Genomic DNA, 18,553 nt, shown 5'->3' on the forward strand with positions numbered 1-18,553 from the left:
AAGCGTTTGAGCAGCGGCTCTAAGGGGGTGGGCAGCGGCTCCCCTTTTCCCCCCACCAGCCAGCTGGCCTGGGAGGCGGGCGCAGAAAGAGGTCATTTGCATAGGCAGGTAATTGGTTTTGCAAATAAATCTGGTTCTTGAAATTTGTAGATTAGCAATAATACGTCTCCAGATGAGAGAAAAAGGTCACGGATGAATAAAACAACAATTAAACTTTCGGGAGATTATTAAACTAAACAGAAATCTGGCACGGGGCGGCCGAGGGAATATGGAGAGAGGCGGTGAAGGTGGAGAGGGTCTGCAGTGGGGGGGGGGTCTGCGGCCTCAGGGAACCAGTGGATGTCCTCACCTTGCTGTCTCAGGGGGCATTTTCTGTACGTCAGGCTCTGGGCACAGTGGGGTGCTCTGTGCCATATGCCCAGGATCCCATTTCTCAGTAGAAAACTGAGGCCGGGGGAGGGAGAGGAAGATGCCCAAGGCCACAGCAGGCAGGATTCGAACTCAAGACCGTTAGCTTTGCCCTGTCCTAAGTGGCAGTGAGCTCATCTCACAGCAGCAGGGAGGCAAGGATGGAACTCCACATCTGTCTCCTCTTGGCAGTGTAGGACCATTCCTTCCCCACACTGTGCCTCATTGTTCCGTGCCTCTGAAACTGGGGCTAGGAGCACGTCACGTGTGATTTTCAACGTGCACACGTTTTCATACTTATGTGGCAACTAAAAGGGACCCAGTGGCCAATGGACCAGGTGCTGTGCCTGGCGTGATGGGGGTGCCTCTTTGGTCATCCCAGGCTCTTGGCTGCAAGCGACAGAAATGTGCTCCAGGAGACATAAGCAGAACCAAAACTGATAAGTAATTATCGGGGTAGGAGGCAAAGGTGGAGAAAGAGAGTGAGCTGACAGAGAGGAGGGGGGACCTGGGCAGGTAACACAACTCTCTTTTGCCACCCACCAGCATGTGACCTTGGGTGAGTCACCCTTCCCCTGGGACCTGTTTCCATGTCTCTAAAAGGGGGAATGATTGTAGCTGCTTTATTTATTTGGTGTATTCATTCAGAATATTTCTCAAGCCCCGACTGAGTGCCAGGCACTGTTCTAGGCACTGGGAACGCAACAGTGAACAAAACAGGTGGAAACCCCTACCCTGGTCTAGCTCACAGCCTAGCGGGGGAGACAGACAATAAGGAAATAAATCTATAGGGCTTTAAAGAACATAAAAAAAATTAAAAAAATAAAGAGCACAGCGTGCTAAGAAGAACATTAGGGCAGGGAAGGCTTCAGGAAGGGGCAAGAAGTGGGGAGGGAGGGCAGGTTGCAATATTAAACAGGACATTCAGGGAAGGCCTCTGAGAATGTGACATTCAAGCAGAGATCTGAAGGAGGAGAAGGAGGGAGCTATGGGGAAATGTGGAGGAAGAGCATCTGTGCAAAGGCCCTGGGGCAGGACTGAGTCTGGCATGCTGGAGGAACAGTAAGGAGGCTCCTGTGGCTGGAGCAGAGCGAGCAAGGGGGAGAGAGGGAGGAGGAGAGGGCAGGGAAGGAACAGGACTGGGTCATGCAGGTCTCCTTGTCCAGAGATCAAGAAGAAGGGGCATCACCCTGCTAGGATCACCAAAACAGTGACCAAAGTCCACTCTTCCTTCCCAGCCCATTCAGTAGCAGAGGCTGTGGGCTGGTCCTTGATATTCATTCTCTGCTTTCTCCTTTAGAAATAGAACCTGCCCAGCTAAAGACCAGCTTCCTTTGCAGCTCAGTGTGACCATTTGGTTACATAGTGGACAAGAGGATGTGAGCATAAACCATGCACGTAACTTCCAGGTGGTAACCTCAGAACATGACAGGCCCTCCTCCACCCCGTCCCGCTACCCTCCTCTGCCCTCATCTGGGAAGTGGCCTTAATGGCAGGAGCTGGAGCAGCCAGTATGGGCCACATATGGAAGTTCAGCTGAGGAGATGGAGCCACAAGGTAAAAAAAAGTCTGGTCCCTGGTGATTGTGGAGTCACCACTGCAGCCCAGGGTGATGTCCGGACTGTGAGGACAGGAGCGATGAGCATCTCTTTCACGTAAGCCCTGGTCTTACAGTGTCACAGATGTGGTCATAGACTCATGGCAACATAGAGCTCCAATAATAAATAATCAAAAGTTTTGAGGGCGCCTGGGTGGCTCAGTCAGTTAAGCGTCTGTCTTCAGCTCAGGTCATGATCCTGGGGTCCTGGGATCGAGCCCCACATGGAGCTCTCTGCTCAGCGGGGAGTCTGCTTCTCCCTCTGCCCCTCCCCCTCCCCCTGCTCGTGCTCTTGTGTGCGCTCTCTCTCTCACAAACATAAATAAATAATCTTAAAAAAAAAGTTTTGAGGAGCGCCACCGCCCACATTGCCAGACCCAGACTTGCCGTCCTCCCTGCTACCACGCCCCTGCCGCAAACTGCCCGCCGCCATCTCCGCCTGCTGATGTGCCCAGAGACTCTGCTGTTTTCCAGTCTAGCCACAACCAGGCTGGACCGCGCCAAACGTGCCACCATGTGGCTGGCCGGGAAAGTGTCCCCCTGGGCTCTGGGGGAAATCCTGCCCATCTTGGGCTGCCTGCTGGTTCCCCAAAAGACTTAGCTTCATTCTAAGATATTTTCCTGAATGCGCATCCTGTCCTGCAGTGTCTTTACCTTCATCTCTCCCTCTGTCTTCCTTCCGAATTTCGGCAGCTAGTCCTTTCAACCTCTAAGTCCTATGTCTGTGGCGGACCAGAGACTGCGAGTGGCCTGGCTGGGTCACACAGCCAGGCCGCCTTCGGCACAGGAAGCAGGACATGGAGCCCCGTGGACAGAGGGCAGCCGGAAGGCTTACTGTGCGGACCCACCACCACTCGCCCCGGAAATGCCTGCGCCAGAGCTGGGTCATTCCAGACCCTCGTTCATTCCACAAACTCTGAACGATGGCCGATGGCCGTGTGCCATGTCCTTCTGCCAAGGCGAGACCAAAGCACGTTCTCTCCTCCCCCTAAGAGCTCGGGGATTAGTGTCGAAGCCGTGATGAGGCGCCCGGAAGAGGCCCTGAGCTGGGCTGGGCCTCGGGCTTCCTGGAGGAGGTGATGCACAAGCTGAGGGTGGGGGGTGCGAGGAAGCGGGAAAGCGAAGGGGAGAAGGCAGCGGGACCCAGATGGAGGGAACAGAAGGAGCCAAGACGCAGAGGTGGGTGCAGTGAGTGGGAGCCCCTGAGAGGCAGCCACAGCTGGGGGGTGGGGGTGGAGGGTGTGAAGTCGGGGAGGTGATGGGAGCTGAGGGCAATGGGGAGCCAAGGAAGGATTAAGGACAGGGGGCAGCGAGGGCAGATTTGCTTTAGCGGCCGATGGCCGGGAGGAGGGCGGGGGTGGGGGCCAGTCCCGGAGTCCCGTGCTGGCGGGCCAGGGCCCGGGACGGGGCTGTGCGTCCCCGCCGCATCCCCCTGCGGCCTGGCTGCGCCCGGGCGCGAGCGGGAGGCGGGCAGGGAGCGGGTACCTGGCAGCCAAAAGCCCGGCAGCTAATGAGCCCGGTGAGGCGCTGCTATTTTTAGCAGCAGCTCCTCGGGACGCCTAATCGCTCCGGCCGGCTCCCGCCAGGCTGCCATGGAAACGCTCGGCGCCGCCGCGAGCGCGGTCCCGGTCCGGGCCGCGCTGCCACCGCCGGGCGGGGCCCCGCGCGCCCTTCGCGCCGCCTCCCTGCTCCCGCGCCGCCCCGGCCCCGCTCCGGGTCAGCGACCTCCGGCTTGTCCCCACCCTGCTTGGAGCCTCGGCTTCTCGTCTTTGCAACGGGTCCACCTCCTAGGACTGCAGGGACTGGGGGTGCCGGGTGCTCGGGGAGAGCCCAGAGCCTGGCCCCGGTGACTTCAGCCACGCATTGAGCACCTACTGTATGCAGGGCATGGCCCTCAGCTTTCCCTGCATTAATTTTACTCATTGAATCCGAAGGCGTTTTACCGAGGCGGGCTTTGCTACAGAGAGGTTACATGGTCTGCCTGAAGTCACACAGCTTGCAGGTGGTGGAGCTGGGATTTGAACCCAGGCCAGCTGGCTACGGACTCTGAGCACTAACCCCCTGGCCCGCGTGTATATTTAAAGTGGGATTTGGAGGGTTTGTGTTTATCCACTAAGGAAGGCCTCACGAATGGTGGCCCCTGAGGCAGGTGGGGACCCGGTTTGTACCCCCCACCTTGCTTTATGGGAAACCAGAAGCAAGAGGCTTCACTCCTCCAGGGGACAAATGGGGGCATCGAGGCCGGCCAGGAGCAGGGAGTTGCCGGCTGCTGATATCTGAAAGCTATGGTGGGGGCCATGGGTCCATGGCACACGGGCGTCCCCAGCAGCTGGTACCCACAGTCCTCTCAGGCAGTGTGACTCAGGAAAGTTGATGGAGATGAGCTGGAAGCCAGGATGGAGGGGTCCAGGCTGGGGAAGGACGAGCAAAGCCCCACCTGGGCCAAGAGGTGGGGAGGGAAGGCAGGGGGGGCAGATTGGGCAAGAACATACCCCCACCTGGCTCCTCCCCCATTTCCCCATCTATAGCGTGGGGTGTTGACATCACACTCCCACCTCCCAGGGCTGTGGGGACCATCAGAATGTTCATACAAGTCCCACCAATGCAGGGACCTATGTGCCTGCCCTTAACAGTTGAATATTTTGTTCCGCGTGGACTCTTTTTTGCATTGGTTTGAATTTTTGAAAATATGACTTAAAATAGTATTTCTCTTGCTGACTGGGCTTGTTGGCACCTGCTTAAGTTTTGTCTTACCCTAATCTTGGCCTGGTGGTAATCATGAGAGTCGCTCAGAACTGTGCTGGCCCATAGTGAGCACTCAAGGATTGTGGCGGTCCAGGTGGCTCACATCTTCAGAGAGCCAGCTGCTGCAAACAGCTCGGAACACTGTGCGATCCTAAGTGTTGGGGATCATTCCCCAGCCCTCTGCCGTGGGACCTCGAGCCTTGGTGGGCCCACCTGGAAGACAGTAATAGCCTGCTCACCCGAGGTATTTTTATCAATCCCCGACCATGGAAGTGAGGAAGGGAGGGACAGGAGCATCCAGATGCTGCCCCACAGTCCTTGTCCTCTTTCCCCCCACCCTGCCTGGTCCTGAACTGGGGTTCCTGCCATTAGAGCTGCCTCCAGGGATGCTCCCGGGAAGGAGGGGCTGTAGGGCTGGCTCCCCTGCCTAGGGCTCAGGGAAGAGGGGGTCACATAGCCCCGGACCCCCACCGTTCCCCAATCACCCTGGCAGCAGGGAGGACGGGGGAGGGGAGCAGAGGTTACCATGCCCCTCCCCCAGCCTGGCTATAATTAGCCCGGAGATGAATTAAACATGAGGCTGGCCGTCTAGGGGTGGCAGCATCCTCTCTGACACTATAATTGTTCCCAAGCAGCAGGCAGAGGGTGGGGCTGATGTGTGGGGCTGGGGAGGAGGGGGAACAGTACGCGGGGTAGGCATGGCATCTGCACATCCACGGTAGGTGCACGCGTGTGCCCACGTGAGTGTGTGTTTGTGTCCTGGGGGCTCGCCAGGCATGGGAGCAGCCTTGGCCCTTGGGCTTCGAGAAGGCGGAAGGCTCAGCAGACGCAGCTGAAGGGGTCTGGCAGCCCTGGCTCAGCAAAGCTGCCGTCCGCATTGCATCTTCGTGGGAACCCGTCGCTCTGGTTGGCGGCCGACGCGCCTGAGTTTCCACCGTTGTGACTTCTGTGAGCAGGCGAAGCTCCCCAGGACAGAGCTCTGGGTGGGGGCGGAGAGGTGCCAGGGCGGGGGTGCTGCGAGATCGAGGGGCGGGGGTGAGAGAGCGGGAGGACTAAGGCTTCCCACCTGCTCTGTGGGCCTCCGGCGGCTCACAAAAGCCTGGGGGATTGGCGGGCCCTCACTCCAGGCTCACCTTGCCCGCCCTGCACCAGTTAAATTCATTCCCTTGACTCCCACCAGCCCGCTGACCAGCAACAGGCGGGAGAGGCAGGTGGAGACGTGGGAGGGACCGGGAAGGGGGCGGGGCCTCGGGCCCCCCAGTGGACTCGCGCCCCAGCCCTGCCCTAACCTCTCCCTTCCTCCTTCCTTCCAGATCCACCAGCCCCTCCGACTGCGGGACTATCCCCAGCTCCACCCCCACGACCAGCCATGTGACCTCAGCGAGGCCGGCTTGCCTCTCAGTGCCTCAGTGTCCCCGTCTACGCAATGGGGAGGGGCAGAGGACCCAGGAGGGCCCGGTTCATGACACAAGTGTCAGAGTTTAGCCTCAGGCCCAGTGCCCCTTTCCTGGCGTGTGACTCAGATCACTCGTTCTTTCCCGTCCTGTTTCCTCACCTGTAAAATGGAGAGATAATAATGCTTGGAAGGTGGGAGAAGGGGGAGCAGGAGCCCCTCTGCCCCCGCCCCCACAGCCTCCTTGGCAGCCAGTACAGTGTGAGGACAGCTCCCACCCTCCCTGAGCAAAACCCAGATAGAATCAGCCATCCGTTTGCAGACCAGAAGGATGTTTTCCTCCCTTCTGGCTCTTCTAGCTCCCCCACAGAGCCCAAGAGCCCATGAGTGCCCCCCCCATTACCGATATCCTGCCTGCCCTGGGCCAGGCTGGTGGGAGACCCAGCCCCGGAGGGGATCCCAGGCTGGGGAAGCCAGAACCAGCCAGAGACCCCCAGCCCAAATGGTCAGGCTGGGCGGGAGAAGACGGGGTGCCCCACGGTGGAGTGGCTGAAGCCTCAGTGGGGGGTTCACAAAGCCTCGTGCAGACATGGACCCTGAGTTCTGAAGACCAGGGAGGATTCACACACGGGAAGGAAAGCCATTCCTGGCGGAGAAAATGGCGAAGGCAGACGCATGGAGGCAGAAAGCAAAAAAATAAAATAAAATCACAAATTCTGGTCTCATCTGGAACCCAAAGTGGCTCGCCTGGGTAGAGCAGCCCACCCGGGCTTTGCAGGACAAGCTCTCAAGTCAGAACCCACCCTGATGTAGACAGCGGAGGTCAAGAACACAGATCCTAGAGTCAGATAAGCACTTGCAAAGTGGGGGTAATAATAGCTTGCTCCCCCAGAGCTATTGTGAGGAAGAGATGAGTGAAGAGAAGTGTGTAAACACTCAGCACATACTCAAGTACTCACAAGGCCGCTGTTGTTACTATGGCTCCAAACAGAACCACGCAGATCATTTTTTCACAGTTATATATTCATTTCAATGTATAGCCTCCCAAATTTATACTTACCATCTACTTCACTCAAAAAATATATATATCTGTGCTTCCATCGTTGGATATAAAGGTGCATTTTTAAAATAAATATATTTTGTTGGGAAAGAATGGGGAGGAGTTTTAGAGAAAACGTGACGAAGTGAATGAGGGAAGCCTCAAGTCTGAAACTACTTGGCTAATAGATTTCTCAGCCTGCTCCTGGGCCCGTAATTAATCCTGAGGGGCTCATTAAGTTCCAGCTTCCGCTCCAGCCACTCAGCGGCCTCCCTCCCGGTCTTCCCTCTCCCCCAGGGAGGCCCAGCCTGGCCTGCCCCTTGCCAGGGCCTCCCTCCTGCAGCGCTGCTGGGCCCCCAGATCCCTGGGCTTAATCATGGAGAATTAAGGTTTAATCAGAAGCTTTTCCTGCTGGGAGGGGAGGCTGTGCGGAGGAAGGGCCTCCCAGGTGCAGCAGTAGCCCAGATAGGGTGAGGCCAGTGAGGCTGGGTGGAGCCAGTGCAGGGTCAGAGCCTGTTGATATTTCACACTTTGATACTTTGTTCATTGTAGATGTTTTTGCATTTATTGTATTTTTTAATTTATGTATTTGAGAAAGAGACTGAGCGTGCATGAGTGGGGGTGGGGGCAGAGGGAGGGGGAGAAGCAGACTCCCCACTGAGCAGGGAGCTCATGGCGGGCTGGATCCCAGGACCCCAAGATCATGAGCTGCCTGAGCCAAAGGCAGGTGCTTAACCCACCCAGCCACCCAGGCGCCCTTGTATTCATTTTATTTTTTAAATGTGTATTAAAATAGTGTTCATCCAGGGCGCCTGGGTGGGGCAGTTGGTTAGGCTTCTGACTGTTGGTTGTGGCTCAGGTCATGATCCCAGGGTCTTGGGATCGAGCCCTGCGGCGGGCGCGCTCCGTGTGCTCGGTCTGCTTGAGATTCTCTCTCCCGCCCCTCCCACTCACGCTCTCTCTCTCTAAGACAAATAAATAAATCTTTTTAAAAAGTAGTATTTAGGGACGCCTGGGTGGCACAGCGGTTAAGCGTCTGCCTTCGGCTCAGGGCGTGATCCCGGCGTTATGGGTTCGAGCCCCACATCAGGCTCCTCTGCTATGAGCCTGCTTCTTCCTCTCCCACTCCCCCTACTTGTGTTCCCTCTCTCGCTAGCTGTCTCTCTCTCTGTCAAATAAATAAACAAAATCTTTAAAAAAAAATAAAAAAAATAAAAAAAAAGTAGTATTTATTCACATGGCTGAGTTTGGTGGCACCTCCTGGGTTTTGTGCAGAGACTGGTGCCTCTCTTGCCACCCCCCCCCCAATCCCGGGCATGACGGCTGCCAGGAGGCAGGAGCTCTTACGTAAGCATCGTGAGGCCAGGAGCTCATTTGAACCTCACCGCTGTCAGAGGATGGTCTACTACTGGCCTGGACTGATTTTACAGATGGGAAACTGAGGCCCAGAAGGGCAAGTCATTGGCCTCAGGTCGCCAGGCCAAGAAAAGACAGAGGCAGTATTTGAACCCTTGACAGCCTTCCAGGGCTCCACCTCCCGTGGGGTAAAAGCCCAAATCCTCCCTGTCCCTCCCCCCCCCGGGGGACTTCCGCAAGACCTGCCCCGAAGGGCAACCAGAACAAAGGAGGTGTGGGCCGAGGAGGAAGGGGACCTGACTCGGGTGCTCACGGCCGCCCTCTAGTGGCTGCTGCAGGGAAGAGAGACTGTCGGGTAGGAGAGGGGGACGCAGAGCAGGGGGGAGTGCGCGGGTCCACGCGGGTGATAGAGCCGCGCGCCTGATTCTGTACTGTCCAACCTGCGAGCCTCTGGCATTTAAAATGTGACTAGTTCAAACTGAGATGTTCTGCAAGTATAAAACACACATCAAGTTCTAAAGACTCGGTGTGAGGGGGCGCCCGGGTGGCTGAATCAGTTCAGCATCTGACTCTTGATTTCAGGTCATGATCTGGGGTCTTGAGATCAAGCCCCACATAAGGCTCTGCGCTCAGTGGGAATCTGCTTGAGATTCTCTCTCTCCTTCTCCCTCTGACCCTTCCCCCCTACCTCTCCCTCTTTCTCTCTCAAATAAATGTTAAAAAAAAAAAAAAGCTTGGTATGAAAAAAGAATGTTAAGATAGCTCCTTAACAGTTTTTTTTTTATATTTATTGCATGTTAAAATTATATTTTGGCTGTACTGAGTTAAATAAAACATGTTAAAAACGGGGCACCTGGGTGGCCCAGTCGGTGAAGCATCTGCCTTCAGCTCAGGTCATGATCTCAGGGTCCTGGGATCGAGCCCTGCATGGGGCTCCCTGCTCAGCGGAAAGCCTGCTTCTCTCTCTCCCTCTGCTGCTCCTCCTGCTTGTGGGCTCTCTTTCTCTCTCTCTCTCTCTCTCAAATAAATAAAATCTTCTTAAAAAATAAAAAATAAAATTAATTTCACCTGTTTCTTTTTACTTTTTTTCTTGTGGCTACCAAAAAGTTTTAAATTATATATGTGGCTTCCATGATCTTTCTACCAGACAACACTGGGAATTTAACTTCTCCCTCACTGCCCACCAGGGGGTGCTGTGCCGGGGCAGTGGGGCCTGGCCCTCCGGAAATCTAAAGGAAAAGGAAGTAGCAGTTCAGACAGTTGCTCCTTTGTGGTTGTTGTCTTGGATCAGTTCTTACACCTCGGACCTATGTTTGCCACCTGCCTTCGCTCACCGGCTAAGGGAGACAGAGCCACCTGTGGGTAAGGAGTTGGCCGTCCACACTGACCCCATTTTGTTCTGCCGGGTTGGGGGGAAGAATTAGGCCTCCAGAGGCAACTGCCAGGTTCTACAGCATTTATTCTATGATTACTGTGGACCACCCTCTGTTAATTCAAAGTGATTCCTTCAATAAATTCATCCAACAGATGAGGATTTTTTTCCTCCTTTTTCCAAAAGAGAAAAGTGGAGGTACAGAGAAGGAAAGTGAGTTGCCCAAAAAAGCCCAGCAGAGGCAGGCTTTGCACCCAGGGCCATCTGGCTCCAGTGACTTCTGGGCCTCTCCCCACCCCACCCCTCCTCAGCCAGCTGACTCTCAACCTCTTGGAAACTCTTGAGAAATGTTGAGCAGACGTGGCTGCGAGGACACTATCTGTCCAGATCAGGCCAGCTCAGCGGGGCAGTTAATAATTAATTCTGAATTTTCCCCATTTATCACAGTGGCAGGAGCTGGAGTGCATGGAATCCTAATCCCAAGCCTCTGTGCCCCTTGGCCTCCTAGAGCCGGACACAGTGGTGACAGCAGCTGGGGCAGGGTCCCTCACTGAGCTTGGAGAGCGAGGGTGTTCCTGGCTCCCCACTCCCTTACACTGGTTTATTAAATGTTGTGCAATCCAGCAGCGACCAGATGAGACCCATCCCAGCCTTCACAGTGCCCACAGGCTACTGGGAAAAATACACACTGAATAAGTAATAATATAAATAATTAATGCTACAAAGGAAAAGAACAGGATGGTGTGAGAATGCAAAACTGGGGGACATGACTTGTTTAGGTCCTCCTCAAGGAAGTGACATCGAACATACAAATTAGAAGATGAAAGGTGAGGATGGGAGAGGGTGCTGCATACAGAGAAACAGCACATGCAAAGGCCCTGAGGCCAGGAAGCATTTCTCCCATGCGGGACTCAGCAAGAGGTTGAGTGGGTCTGCAGCTCAGAGCACTAGTGTGAGGTCAGTGGCAAGCCAGGAGCCCTCAGAGCCAGACCTGGAGCCCTCATGGGAAGGCCAGCAGCCTGCAGTGGGCACCAGGGGCCATCAGGGGAAGAAAGAGGCAAGGTTCCCTAATGGTCTGGGGGATGGCAGTGAGGCTGCTTCCACCGCAGGTGAGTCAGATGGCAGGCTGGGCAGTTGACTCTGCAAATTTTGTTTCGTTTCTTCTTACAACTCTTTTCCCCTTGGAGGATTTTTTCAAGCCCATTTGAGTGCGGGAATGAGTCAGGATTTCTCTGCCAAAAAATAGCCTGTACCATGAGAGCAGCTCCTGGCCCAGCCACCCGACACCCCTGCTTCCTTGGACAGGGGGAAAAGTGAGGCCCACAGAAGGACAAGGATCTGCCAAGGCCATGTAGTGGAGGACTGGGGGCCTAGCCCCGAGGAGGGATCGCCGGGATCCCAGGAGCAGCCTCTCATTTGGCAGAATCATGTGTCTTCGGCTGACTCTCCAGCCTCATGAGGGTCAAAGGGGGGGTGTCTTGGCCTTTGTGAAAGTTTCCACTTCCTGGGGCCCTCTCCCCCCTCAGCGGGGTGCTTTGATGCAGTGAACAACCTGTCTCACTGTCTGTGGGAGCTGGAGCAGGGTCTGTCTTGGTATCTCCAGCAGCCAGCACAGTGCCAGGCACACAGAAGGCACTCAATAAATGCTCAGGGAACAAACAAGCAGAGCCAGAGAATGCCAAGACCCGGCTTGGAGTCAGAGAGGGAGAGAGTGAGGCAGAGAAGGACAGACTCAGGGAGTCTGGGCGCTGGCAGTTTCTGGCTGAGCCACAGATGCCCTCTCTGGGAACCACCTGGATCTACCTTCCACCCAGGAACACCCCCCACCCCCAGGATTCTGGGAGCCCAACCCAAGTGGGCAGCTGAGAGGCGGGAAGCGGGACGTGGCCCCTCCCCAGGACGCCTTGTGCCCCAGGAAGAGATGGTGGCTGCCAGGTCTCACTCGAAACTCCTTGCAGCCCAGACTTGCTCCCGGGGCGGAGCCAGGAGCCTGAGAGGCCCCCAGGGCGGGGGCAGGCTTCCCCTATTTTCACAGCCCAGAGAGGGGAGGAGCTGGTTGGGGTCACCCAGACTGGGAGTCAAGGGGACAGTTGTTCCTGCGGAGGGCAGAGCCTGCACGTGGAAAGAGGCGCTCACCCGGGCAGAGGGAAGACAGGAGACCAAGTTAGGGGGCTTGAACTTGATTTTGTTGTGAAGCACTTAATCTTTTATTCAAACGCACTTAAAGATGGCCCTTCTATACCTGGTCCCAAGCCGGTGATGTGACCCTGGGGCCCCAGGCTCGAGTCATCAGGCAGGGAGGACCAACACACCTTCCAGTTCCCTGCGTCGTCAGGTCTGAGCCGGAGGCTGCAGGACCCAGAGGCCCACAGGGAGCACCGCAGAGCCCACACGGGGTGTGTCATAACCAGGTAGGTGCTGGAACTGAGCCGAGTGGGCAGTGATGCTGCAGCCCCCACGTGGCCAGGGCTGGACCAAAGAGAGATCTAGTGTAACCAAAGCCCAGAGGGAAGTGGAGGCTCTTCTTGGAGGATCAGAAATGACTGCACGAAGAAGGGGGCATTGCAGCTGGGCTTTGAAGGATGAACAGGAGTTTGCCAAAGAAAGACCATGCAAACTGGCGGTGGCCAGAATTCAAAGATCATGCCGACGGAGTAGCAGGAGAAAGCAGGATTGGAGGAGTGCAGTCCATCAAGGCCAGGGTTTTCCAGATCCAAGCTTGAAGCAGCCCACCACTCGAAGCCAAAGACCTCCAGGATGATTCGTCTGGGCTCTGCCAAGGCCTGCCCGGCCTGGAGCCTACGCAACGGCCCGACTGCTCTAGCCACTGTCATCTTCCTTCTTGGGTCACAGGCTCTGTCCATTTTGGTCCAGGATGACACTCAGTGGGGGACATCACTTTCTACATGTGGCCCTGGGATGTCAGGCCAGACTCGTGCCTCCCTGCATCTCATCCGGGAAACGGGAACACTAGGACCTACTTTTGTCGCGTTTTGCATTCACCTCGGGACCGGGAAGCCTTCTAGGAACCACGTGAAGGAAGAAAAGCAGTAAAAGGAATAAAGGGAAGGCGGAGGAGAAGGGAAAGAAGGAAGGGAGAAGGGAGGGAGGGATGGGGAGGGAGGGAGGGGAGGATGAAGGGAGGGGAATGGAAGGGAGGAGGGGAAGGAGAGGCTCTGTACCCCTCCTCCAAGCAAACACCAACGGACAGGTCCAACGTTATTATTTCAGGACGCCTGGGCTGTCCAGGCTTAAGAAATGGGTGGTGATTTGCATGTGATTTGCATAATGTTTGTTAAATGTCAAAACGGCCTGAAAAGCTGCCCCCACCCTCAGTGGAGAAGCAGGAAACCCTCCCCTTCTTCCATCAAGGACGCTGTATGGACTGGGACCCTTCCATTCAGGGGCTGCTGGCGCAGCAGCCCAGAGAAAGATGACCTTGGATACCCCATCTGTAAAATGGGCCATAATCCTGGCTACCACCATGGGGCAGTTATCAGTCTAGAGTGAGTCAAAGCCCGCCAAGGAAGCCACGCAGACTCTGGCAGGTAGTGGGGGCGGAGGAACGGAACCGGGTGATCGCCAAGTGCCCCCACCTTCCTGCCGGGCCCTGGGGGGCATATCAGGTATGTGTTTGTGGCTAAGTGACGGCAGACCCAAACCAGCTAGGAGCAGGGGTCTGGGCTCCTTTCCCCTCTGCAGGCCCCAAGGGTGCCCTGCAAACAGCTGAGGCCTCAGTTTACCCGCCACGACAGAGGGAGGGGAGGCCCTGCCCTATAAGGAGCCCCAAGGAACAGGCACTGGGGTCTCGAGGTACCTGGTCTTGGACGGGGCACCGGAGGGGTCGGAGGCAGAGGTGAAACCCAGGTCACCCACACTGAACCTCCAGCGCTCGGGCTCGGAGAGCGAATGAGCAGCGTCGGGGGCGCCTGGCGCCATCCCTGCGACAGCAAAGGGCAGTCGGACCGTGGCTCTCCCCGCGGCTGCCATTGATTACCCACCTGTCCACGCTCAGGGCCCTGAGGCCAACACCACTCTTAATTAAAACATTATTTCTTCCCAGGGTTCCGCGCCTCTGCCCTGCGTCATGCCGGCACCTGGACCTCGAACACGGCCCTCGAGGGAGTGCGCTGGCCCCACGCCTTCCCCAACTCCCTCCCAGGGTCTGTGCAGAGGTCCTGACAGCACGCAGGGCGGGTCAGAGGTCCAACCCGGGCCCGGCGTTCTACCCAGTGGGTCTCGTCCCCAGAATTCCCACATCACGCTGCCTGCAATGCCCCCATGATCACCGCCTGTGCCTCATGGCTCTACGGACACGGGTCCCCCAGCCCCGCCCACTTACCCAGGGCTCTTCAGACACAACCAGGAGACCCCGTGTAGGGGACAAGGCAGCGGGATTTAGGGGATGAGGACACCGCCAAGGGACTGGGCACAGGCGCACCATGGGGAAGTGTTTGGGGCCGGAGTCATGCACTTGGGATGCTGGAGAGCTGGGGGAGGGCTAGGGTCCTCCAGTCTCCACCTGTCGTCATTGGAGATTTCATCAGTAATTGGCTGCACCTGCCCCCCAGCCAAGGCTGTTCACAGTAGAGGGGCCTCGTGGGGGCCCCAAAGAGGACAAAGTGCTCATTGGCTGGTGAGGAGGGAATCCCAGAAGACTTCGTGGAGGAGGCTGGAATCCCGGGTGAGTTGAAGTGGCAAAGAGGAGTGTGGAAGGTGCTTCAGGCAGGGGGCACAGCTTGGGCACAGGTGTGACCCAGAGAATGTACAAGGTAGGAGGGATGATGTCCCCAAGCTCCTCTCCTCTCCCCTCTGCGCCTCTCTTCGTGTCATATCCCCAGCTGCACACGGGAGCCTTCCAAGATGGCACGTTGGTTCGCACTGCAGACTGGGCACTCGAGGCCCCAAAGTGGGAAAGCCGTGGCCTCAGGGTCACACAGCCTCCCCCGCTGCTGGCTCGGCCGGAGCAGCGACATGCTAGGGGCTCCGTCGGGTGCATCCGAGGCCGCTGGCAGCCGCCGGTCAGGAGGTCAGGCCAGTACTTCACTGAACACACCAGGAGCCCAGAACTTTCAACGGCAGCAAAGAGGGAATAAAACAATTTCAAGCCAGGCCCGGGGAAGGGTGAAACACCAGCTTTTCTTTTTCCCTTTCCCTAACATCCCTGACTGGGGAAGTGACACAGGCAGCCGATCCCTCCTTCCCGCTGGCCCTGCCCCCACTGCCCCAACCCGCGGCGCGAGCTTGGCTGTTTGGAGCCACCTGGTGACCATCTCAGGAATTGCAGGCAAAGATGAAACTCAACCAAACGGGCCAAGCAAAGCCCAGTCTTTCCTGTGTAAGAAGTGGGTAATAGCGGGGCGCCTGGGTGGCTCAGTCCTTGGGCGTCTGCCTTCGGCTCAGGTCGTGATCCCGGCGTTCTGGGATCGAGCCGGGCATGGGGCTCCCTGCTCGGCAGGAAGCCTGCTTCTCCCTCTCCCACTCCCGGTTGCTTGTGTTCCCTCTCTCGCTGCCTCTCTCTGTCATATAAATAAAGAAAATCTTAAAAAAAAAAAAAAAAAGTGGGTAACAGAGCCCAGAGAGGGAGTGATTTGCCCAAGGTCACACAGCAAGTCAGGGCAACATCATTCCTGTTAGTTAGGGGCAACAAAAGTTAGTCTAAACGTAAGTGAGAAGGTAAGGCCCACGTCCTTACCCAAGGGGCAAAAATCATGATGGTGTGGAGTGGGGTGACAGTCGACAGAGGTGAGTCCCTTCTCCTGTCAGCTTCCACATCTGTGGTCTCTACAGTCTGTAAGGTCCCTTCTGCATTAGCAGTACTAGAGACTTGAGGGGCGGCCGGTAGGCTCTGTCGGTAGAGCATGTGACTCTTGATCTTGGGGCTGTGAGTTCAAGCCCCATGTGGGGTGTAGGTTACTTAAAAATAAAAAAAAAATCTTAAAAAATAAAAAAAAGAAGTTCTAGAGACTTACCCAGCGTGAAGTCAGGGCTCCTGGGAGGCACCTCTGGAAAGTGCCCCCAACCCCAGCCTGCTCCTTCAGCCAGCTCCTCCAGTCCCCTGGGTCATAGCTCCACCTCCTCCAACTACCTGAAGGGCGGGGACAGAAAGACACAGGTTGCAGGCCAAATGCAGCCCTCCCCTTGGCACGCAAGGCCTGATCCACTCAGTGCCGGGCCACTGCATCTTCTGGAACCTGCCCAGGACTCACTTCCAGCCTTGAGACCCTCCCCCACTTCCAGGCACTGCTAGAGCTCCAGGAAAGTGTTCTGAGCAGCCCCTCTTCACCTCCAGGAACAATACATTGAACAAATATTTACTGAGGACCTACTATGTGCCAGGCACTGAACTGGGAAGACAGCAGTGAGGAGGAGGACAAAAATGCCCGCATATATGGTTTACAGTCTAGGGGAGGAGATGAGGTGAAAAAATTAATGAAACATGAAGAAGTCAGCTCCTGATAAGTGCTGGAGAGAAAGATAAAGCAGGGGTGGGGCACGTCAGCAGGATGCAATGTTAAAGAGGGTGGTCAGGGAAGATTACACTGTAATATTATCTGAACAAAGGCCCGACAGAGCTGAGGGAGGGAGGAAGCGAGGTCGAAACCATTCCAGGCAGATGGAACAGCCAGTGCAAAGGCCCTGAGGCAGGACTCTGCCTTAAGAGCTGCAAGAACAGCAAGTTGGCCCTAGTTCAGTCTCTGCCATCACTTACTTGGAACTCTGCTCTGGTCCCCAGTCTTCTTTCCTCCACCCGCCACAGTCCGTCCTCCACAGTGGCCACCAGAGGGCGCCTGTGAGCTACTGAGTCCTGTCCTGCCTTTTTCTGCCCACAGCCCTCCAGGGCTCCCACCTCCCTCAGGGTAAAAGCCCAAGTCTTCATCATGGGCCCCCAAGGGCCCGCACTACCCGCCCTGTCCCCTCCCCGCCCTCCTCTCTTTCCTCTCTCCCCCTCACTCACTCTGCTTCAGTCACACATGCCTCCTCACTGCTCTTCTAACACATCAGGCCTGGTCCTGCCCCAGGGCCTTTGCGCAGACTGTGCCCTCTGCCCAGACCATTCTCCCCCCGCATATCCACTTGGTTCCCTCCCTCACCTACATTAGGAATTTACTCAAACTGTCACCTCATCAGTGAAGCTGTCGCTACAACCCTGTTTAAAATAATAACTCTCAGGGCGCCTGGGTGGCATAGTCTGTTGAGTGTCAGATCTTGGTTTTGGCTCTGGTCGTGATCTCAGGGTTGTGGGATCGAGCCCCATGTCAGGCTCTGCGATCAGCATAGAATATGCTTGGGACTCTCTCTCCCTCTCCCTCTGCTCTCCCCATCCCCTGCTCTCTCTCTCTCAAATAAATGAATAAAGCTTAAAAAAAAAAAAAAAGACAACTCTCGAGGCGCCTGGGTGGCTGAGTCAGTTAAGCATCTGCTTTCGGCTCAGGTCATGATCCCAGGGTCCTGGACGAGAGCCCATGTCAGGCTCTCTGCTCAGTGGGGTGCCTGCTTCTCTCTCTCCCTCTGACTCTGCTCCCTGCTCTGTTCTCGCTGGCTCGCTCTCTCTCTCTCTCAAATGAATAAATAATCTTTTTTTTTTTTAAGATTTTTTTATTTATTCGACAGAGATAGAGACAGCCAGGGAGAGAGGGAACACAAGCAGGGGGGAGTGGGAGAGGAAGAAGCAGGCTCATAGCGGAAGAGCCTGATGTGGGGCTCGATCCCATAACGCCGGGATCACGCCCTGAGCTGAAGGCAGACGCTTAACCGCTGTGCCACCCAGGCGCCCCTAAATAAATATATCTTAAAAAAACAAAATAATGACAACTCTCACCCGTCCACTCCCAAATCATCCCACCCAGAGACCCTCCTTCCAGAGGGCCTGGGAAGGCAGCTCTCCTACCCCACCTCAAGCCTCCAGGACCAGCATCTGAGGCTCCCTCTCTCAAAACATCACTCCAGGCTTGGCAGATTAAAACCTGAAGGCCAAACCCAGCGAGTGTGACCCCCATAAACTCTAGGGTTACACATCCTGGCTCGGGTCCATCCCCTGGCCGCCGGTACCACCTCACTGTCCAGCTCACCACGTGTGGCCTGCAGCATTTCCCCGGGCTGCCCCGGGCCTCTCCATGTGCTCTCTGCAGACACCTCCTTGGGCAAAGAGATGCCCCTCATGCGTCACCTTGGCCGGGGAACCTCTTTGGAAACCCCACATGGCCAGGTCAGAGTGTGGGGAACAAGCATCAGGACAGGATTGGTGAGGGAGACAGAAGGGAGGAGAAGGCAGAGAGACTCAGAGAGCCGCACAGAGAGAAGCAGCAGAGACAGCCATGGACAGAGATACAGAGACAGGAACAATGACCGGAAATGAAATAAACAGGGCCAGCACCACTGAGAGAGGAAGGGACTGCGACAGAGGAACAGTAAGAAAGACAGGGCAGGTCAGAGAGAGGGGGCAGAGCAAAAGAAAAGGAATCAGGCGGGGGTGGGGGGGACCCAGCCGTCCCAGGCCTCTCACTGCCTGTCTCCAGTCTCCTCCCATCTGGTTCCCAGAATAGCCGGAGCTCAGGCCCTGTGGAGGCCCGTGGTCCACCCTCCTGTCCCCGTCTCACCCCATTCCTCCGCGCCCTCCTGCCTCCCCCCGCCCCCGGCCCT

General features: G+C 56.3%; 2 long non-coding RNA genes across 2 annotated transcripts; one reads left to right on the plus strand and one right to left on the minus strand.

The window, feature by feature from the left end:
- The first annotated feature begins 3,107 nt into the window (after window positions 1-3,107).
- Window positions 3,108-7,256, plus strand: LOC117801757. The gene is made up of 3 exons (XR_004624476.1): window positions 3,108-3,184; window positions 5,525-5,698; window positions 6,064-7,256. It is a non-coding gene; the product is annotated as an uncharacterized LOC117801757 (long non-coding RNA).
- A 4,712-nt stretch (window positions 7,257-11,968) lies between these two features.
- On the minus strand, window positions 11,969-18,515 carry LOC117801833. Its single transcript, XR_004624565.1, has 3 exons — window positions 17,983-18,515; window positions 15,883-15,998; window positions 11,969-14,979 (listed from the first exon to the last, which is right to left on the minus strand). It is a non-coding gene; the product is annotated as an uncharacterized LOC117801833 (long non-coding RNA).
- Window positions 18,516-18,553: the final 38 nt, after the last annotated feature.

The sequence above is a fragment of the Ailuropoda melanoleuca genome, chromosome 4 (genome assembly GCF_002007445.2).
Source record: "Ailuropoda melanoleuca isolate Jingjing chromosome 4, ASM200744v2, whole genome shotgun sequence".
NCBI classification, from domain to species: Eukaryota; Metazoa; Chordata; class Mammalia; order Carnivora; family Ursidae; genus Ailuropoda; species Ailuropoda melanoleuca.